Consider the following 6,212-nt stretch of genomic DNA (forward strand, 5'->3'; position numbering starts at 1 on the left):
GTTACTTCCCCAAATAAATTACAGGAAAAAAAAAAAAAAAAGAGGAAGAAGGGAGAATCTATAGATTAGGAAATACATGAGTCAATTGGAGTGTATGGACCTCAATCTAACTATAAAACAATGTATAAGACAATAAAAAAGCTGGAACACTGATTGGATGTAATTGGTTTTATGAATAAATTGTTAGGGTTTGTTTTTTGGTATGATAATGGTATTGAGATTATTTTAAAAGCATCCTTATCTTTTAGAAGTACATTTAAAAATATTTACAGATAAGATGTCTTTTATTCACTTCAAAAACTGGGGTGGGAGAGGGAGTGGGTTGGAAAATAGATGAAACAAGATTGGGTATGAGATGAAGCTGAGTGATGCCGGTACACAGGAGTTCATTCTGGTCTCTTTGTTGCATAATCTTGAAATTCACCTGCAGTCCCACCAGAGATTTCCATTACTAACATTTTGTTAAATATTACTTCTATGTATACTTACTTACCTATTTATATGAACAGGATCTCAGTGAACATGTTTTGTAACAAGCTCTTTTCATTCAAAAGTGTATTTGGTCTCTTGCTTGTAAAGCATTTGTTTCCTTTTTAACTAATATTGTAACAAATCATTTTCTGATTTGTCTGATTATCACCTTTGAATACATTCCTAGAAGCATCACTGCTGGTTCAGATTAGACACATGTAACATTTTGATACACGTTGCCAAACTGCTCTTCAGAAAGGCTGAGCCTGTTTATATTCTGACAGTACCCTCTCACTTCCCTGCTGACGCCAACCTTTGTAGTTTTGCTAATCCAGTGAAAACATATTATCTTGTTGTTGGGATTGTGTTTCACTAGTAAGAATAAAAATATTTTCCTATGCTTATTAGTCATTTGGGGAGAGAAAGGGAGAGGGAGGGAAGGAGAGGAAGAGTTACTTGTTCATGTTCTTTATCAGGTTTATGTGTCAGGGTGTTGAACCTTTTTATTGACATGTAAGAGCTCTTTTTATATTAATGGCATACTTTTGTCATATATGTTGCAAATATTTTATCTTGGGTTGTGCTTCAACTTTGATTATGGTTGTATGTGTGTGTGGGGGGTCAGTGGTTTTTTTCCTGTAATAGTTTTTTATTTCATGTAGTTTAAGCTTTAATGGTTTTGGGCTTTGGAGTCATGTTTAAAAAGTCCTTTATCATCACAAGATTATAAAACTACTCACTCTGATAGTCATTTATTTTTACACCTTATCTTTTTATTAAAATGCTGTTGTGAAAATGTAAACATAATGCTTAACATAGAATTGAATATTTCTTATAATTTCTACCCCAAAGATAAACACCATCATTACTTTATATATAATATGTAAAATATATATAAAAATATAAGCATATCAAAATATATTATGCTTTATGTATATTTAAAACTTCATGCATCTTGGGTGTCCTGTATTGTCAATATACACACATTTACCTCATTCTTTTCAACAGCTGCATGGTAACAAATTGTATAGATCAATCTTTTGCAGTCTTTTTTCCATTACTATCCTCCTAAGACATTTTTTTTCTTAATCGTACCCCCATAAAATTTCAATGCCACATATATACTATGTATATATGTACCTTATGCATATTTGTGCTTTATACATAAATTTTTTTTTGTCTCCTCAAGAACCAATTTTCATCTCCTTGGCTGTGATATCACCCTTTGAAAATGCATGATATAGATATTCCATCTCTGATTTATTCTACATGTGAATACCATTTTTTATATTCTAATGCTACATTATCCATATTTATTTTTATACATATATTTTATTTCTATAGGATAAGTTTCTAGAATTAAAAAGCTGTGTCAAAAGGTATTAATAAACAAGTTTATACTGTAGAGCACAGGGAACTATATTCAGTATCTTGTAGTAACCTGTAATGAAAAAGAATAGGAAAAGGAGTTTATGTATGAATATGTGTGACTGAAACATTATGCTGTACACCAGAAATTGACACATTGTAAACTGACTGTACTTCAATTTTAAAAAAGGTATTAACACTTAAAAATTTAGCAGATATTGCTCAAGATTTTTCAATTACATGCCAACAAATTTATACTGAAAACCTGGCTTCATTTTTACATTTAAATCATAAATCCACTTGGAATTTATCGTGGGATGGTGAATAAGGTAAAGATCTAATGATTTTTCTCTTCCAAATCTAACTCATTGTCCTTAAATCCTTTATTGAACAAGTCTTTCCTTGATTTGCCATATATTAAGTATGGTAATATGCCTATATTTACTCAGGCTTTGAATTTTGTTCCATGACTGTTTATTCCTACCCCATTACCATCCTAAGCTTATTATTCTTGCTTTATGTTTTAATGTCTGATTATTCAATTCCTTTTATGAATTCTCCTTCTATTTTCTTGATATTGTAATTTTTTTCTCTTAGTGAATTTGGGAGTAATTTTGCTTAGTTCTAAAACAAGTAAACATCAATTTAAAAAAAAGCTCTTAAAATGCTATTGGGTTTGTACTAAATTTGGATTGATTCAGTGGAAACTGTAGAATACCTTATAGAGTAACACATTTGAAATAAGGGCATAGAAACAGAAATAATGTTGATTTAATGACGTATACCTGTATTAGGATGTTTTGAGTAGTAAATTATGAAAATCCAGACAAAACTCAAATTTAAGCATAAAAGAGAGTTTATTGACTCATTTAACTAAAAAGTTCAGTGGTAAAGCTTCTCTTTAGGCATGTCTGGATCTCTGGGCTCAAATAATGTCACCAGGACTTGGTTTCTGTCTCCCAGGTTGGCTTTTTCAGTTTCAGTTTTAGGCAAGACTCCATGTGGTAGCAAAGGTGGCCTGTCCTCTCCATGCTTACTTATATGGTCTTCAGCACCTGCAACAGCAGAGGAAGGAGAGTCTTTTTTTCTTACTGTGTAGGTGAAAGTACTGATAATGGTTGTTATTGGCCAGATCTGGATCAAGCGCAGGAATCGGGGCAGGTGGGGAGTTGGGAATCAGCCCTTTCTGAGATGTTACAAATAGAATAAACACAATAGTAAGAGCTGAATCTCATATTATTCCCTTATAAGGACCTTGGGAGAAATTTTTCTCAGGCTTCTATACCAAAACTATACTTAAGCAACTTAAAAAAATCTTATAGACCATGTGAAACTTTTAACTATGTTTTCCTTTGCCTTAGTTGCTAGTAACCCTAAGCCTAATTTGTGGTAGCACCCCTCTAGCAATTACACAGCACCTTTGGTATGAAATTTTTTTGGTATTAACATACTCCTGCCTTTACTTTGTTTTCCAGTTACCTTTTGCCTGTTTCCTCTTCTAATCACTTTCTCTCATTATAGTGTATATGTCTTTCTGAGCACACAGTCTTTTGTGAGAGGTGGGGTATCAGTATATAATATGCATCTATAAAATACATTTAAAGAATAATTCTTAAATCTCATTGAAGCATCTTATTTCTTTTGATCTCCTACTTCACAGAGAGCTATCATCTCCTCCAAGGTCATCCTACCCCACTTATAAACTGACTCCCATCTTTAAAAGAGCAACATTTTATTTGTCCTTACAAAACATATTTAACATGTAGAATAAAGATAAGCAAAAAGTAGAATAGCTAACAAACAAACAAAAACACCATGTGGTTAGAATCACAGACTGCTGCTTTCATAACCCACTTTCTCTCATAATCTTTCCTTATTATTAAATAGTCTTCTACATCGTCATTTTAAATGGTTCAAAGGATCCCACTGATTGTGCATCAGGGTAGTCAATCAGACTGCAGCTCTACATTCCCTTTCTAGAAATCCTGTGGATGCTCTTACACTAATATGAGTGAACCATATAATCCATGTCTAAGAAGTACAGGTGTAATATATTTAACCTATATTTTTTGGTGGCCAAACTGAAATGTACTCCACTCAGCTTAACATATATATGCAGTTTTGATTATTTCCTTTTTTAGAACAGCATAGAAGTATACCTGGCTTATTCAGAGTGTATACTTTAAGGATTTTGATAGAAGTTTCTAAAATGCCTGGGGAAGGGAGAGATGTAGCATTTCTTTTCCCACCTGCAATGTCTGTTTCACTGAACACTTGCCCAGCACATGTACTATTTTCTTTTTAACCTTTACCAATTTAATAGGCATTTAATATGCGATTTACATTTTTCACTAATGTGGTTTTCAGTAGTTTTAAAACTATGAACATGCATACCTACCTTGACATCCTCCTTCCCAGTTCTGCTTCCTATTTAAGCTAATTTATATACCTAATCTATGGATGTCATCTCCTCCTATTTCTTTAGGGAATCATTCAATCAGTTATCCTCTTTCTTGGCAGTATCTTTAACTCCTGATCACCAGTTTTTTTTTTTTTTCTCTTGTACTAATATACATCACTAAGTCTCCTCTCCTTACAGAGAAGCTCTTTTTTCTTTCAGTTCATTCTCCTCTGGCTACTGACCTTTCTCTTTCCCTTTACAGCCAAACTTCTTGAAAGAATTGTCTTCACATGCTGCGTCCACTTCCTCTCTGTTTCTTCAACTCACTATAAACAGATTTACATTAAGGTCTTCAATGTCTTCTTTGTTGCCAAGATTTTAGTAACAGAATTATATCTTATATATGTATACTTATGTGAGAAAGCAGGACATAAAATAGTTTTCCCCCAAGTAAACTCAACTATGTAAGAAATTTTTATGCAGAGAAAAAAACTTGTAATACAAGAAAATTTTAAGTTACTTCTAGGTAGTTGGATGACTGGTGAGTTTTATTTTCTTGTTTCTTTTTTAAAAAATGTCTTCAATTTTAACAAGAATTTACGTTGATATTAGAACACATTACAACGTTAATTAGAAATTCTCAACTTACATTTTCTAAGAGGAGGAAGGAAAGTTAAGAAATGACAGTCACGAGCCCCAGGGCCATTTCATTTCACCGAAAGGCTCAAAGAACTGGAGGGCGTAACCCAGATTCCCTAGGGCAGGCGCTCCCGCCGCCACGACTGGATACCTGGTAGGACAGTTTTCTCTTAAGAAGGCCCTCCTTCCCCTTTCGCTCATCCCAAATGACTTCTGAGCGTCTCAGCTCAGGCTAACGGCGCCAAGCTGCTGATAACCGTCAACTGCCTCCGGTTGCCCTGGTAACAGGCGGCGACCCAACCAACCCCACTCCCGTAAGTCTTCCCAGAATGCTTCGCGCCTTCTCTCATTCACTTCCGGGCTTGGAGGGCTGACTCTACCGGAAGTAGATGCCTGTGGTTCGGGCTGCGATTCCCAGCGGTGTGGGATTACTGGACCGAGTGTGGCATATTCCTGCGGAGAGCGGTGGAGACTGTTTTCTTCTTTTCCAACATTCAGAATGATTGGCTCCCTAAGGAAAGGCTGTAATCTCACCAAATTTTTGGTGGCCCTCTATAAGTGGATTAGAGGTTAGTTGCGACAAAACAAAGAAAGCAATTATATGCAACTTCATTTGTTGATGTGATATATTTAAGCGACTTCAAACAACTTAACTTCCTATAAAAAAGCAACTATTTTTGCTTTAGAAAATGAAGGCGAGCACACCTACACAACAGAAACCCCAAATTTCATCCACCAAGAAACAATCACTGAAAACACTTTGAAGCAGTCTTCGAGACCCTCTCTAGGCATATAACAAATTTCAAACTGTAATCACGTTGCATATGCTGTTTTGTAACCTAAAAAACTTTAATGAACATGTTTCATTAAGAAAAAACCAACATGATTGCATGTTTTCCATTGTACTTTTTGTTGGACATTTAAACAGTTTCTATCTCTTTTGTTCTTAATTAGTACTGCAATGGAGAGATGAAAATCTTTCTAGCAAAATCTTTGACCATGCTCTCATTTCTTTGTGGTGATTGTTTTTCTCTTTTTAACGTAGTCACTTGTATTTGCACTTCCTTATCTCTCCCCTGTCTTCCCATCCCACTCCTATTTTTTATACTGTAAATGAAGTTAAACATACGGCATCCAAAGCCTACTCAATTTTTTAACGTTTACCTTTTTGATTATAAAGATAATACATACTTATTATAGAACATTAGGAAAATAATAAAAATATTCTAATATCTAGACAACTACTGATCATATTTTGGCGTACAGTTTTCTGTCTCTGTTGCCTTGAATGAAAGCAATGAACATTGAAAAAATGTTTGCTAATTTGGTTGGA

The 6,212-nt window shown here is 34.3% G+C and overlaps 1 long non-coding RNA gene across 3 annotated transcripts; it reads right to left on the reverse strand.

Annotated features, from left to right (window-relative positions):
- Positions 1 to 1,837: 1,837 nt before the first annotated feature.
- Positions 1,838 to 5,249, reverse strand: LOC123614429 (uncharacterized). 3 transcript variants are annotated; one of them, XR_012510535.1, is made up of 3 exons: positions 4,890 to 5,247; positions 2,625 to 2,894; positions 1,838 to 1,912 (listed from the first exon to the last, which is right to left on the reverse strand). It is a non-coding gene; the product is annotated as an uncharacterized LOC123614429 (long non-coding RNA). The 3 variants fall into 3 exon arrangements; XR_012510536.1 differs by lacking the exon at positions 1,838 to 1,912 and adding an exon at positions 4,483 to 4,566 and having other exon boundaries at positions 2,673 to 2,894; positions 4,890 to 5,249; XR_006721797.2 differs by lacking the exon at positions 1,838 to 1,912 and having other exon boundaries at positions 2,673 to 2,894; positions 4,890 to 5,249.
- Between the last annotated feature and the right edge of the window lie 963 nt (positions 5,250 to 6,212).

The sequence above is a fragment of the Camelus bactrianus genome, chromosome 12 (assembly GCF_048773025.1).
Source record: "Camelus bactrianus isolate YW-2024 breed Bactrian camel chromosome 12, ASM4877302v1, whole genome shotgun sequence".
Lineage (NCBI taxonomy): Eukaryota > Metazoa > Chordata > Mammalia > Artiodactyla > Camelidae > Camelus > Camelus bactrianus.